Genomic DNA, 476 nt, shown 5'->3' with positions numbered 1-476 from the left:
ATAGACTTTGCTCTGCTTTAGAATCTTCAGATAGGCCTAATAACCTACTCTCCGTCAAACTTATTTTCGACTTGAACATCACACTGTACCTTTTGAGCGATAAGCATTCACTTGAGAATTAAGTTGGTGTTGAAAGGGGACTGTGCTATGGGATGTTGTCGTAAGTTTTCACTTACAGATACTTATTGCCCGGCTTGCGAACTTTTAACGCGACTCATGGAAAAATGAGTTGAGAATCAAGAGAGTGTCGCTATTCAATGTTCTCGTGTCAAGTAGTGCCACTGAGAGACAGTTTTAAACACTCAGCATGTCCTCTGGAGTGTTTTGTGTACTCAACTAATTCCACTGTTAACGAATACACACTCATTTGCAAACTAATTTGGTTCGTTCGAGAGACTCACCTGGAACCCAGCTGAATCTCTCCTTTATGATGTTCTCAGGCAACTGAATGTGCTGCACCAGGCCGCCTCATGTTT

The sequence above is a fragment of the Opisthorchis viverrini genome, assembly GCF_000715545.1.
Source record: "Opisthorchis viverrini unplaced genomic scaffold opera_v5_173, whole genome shotgun sequence".
Taxonomy (NCBI): Eukaryota; Metazoa; Platyhelminthes; class Trematoda; order Opisthorchiida; family Opisthorchiidae; genus Opisthorchis; species Opisthorchis viverrini.
The sequence above is the reverse complement of the archived record's forward strand: the minus strand, read 5'-3'. Positions refer to the sequence as shown.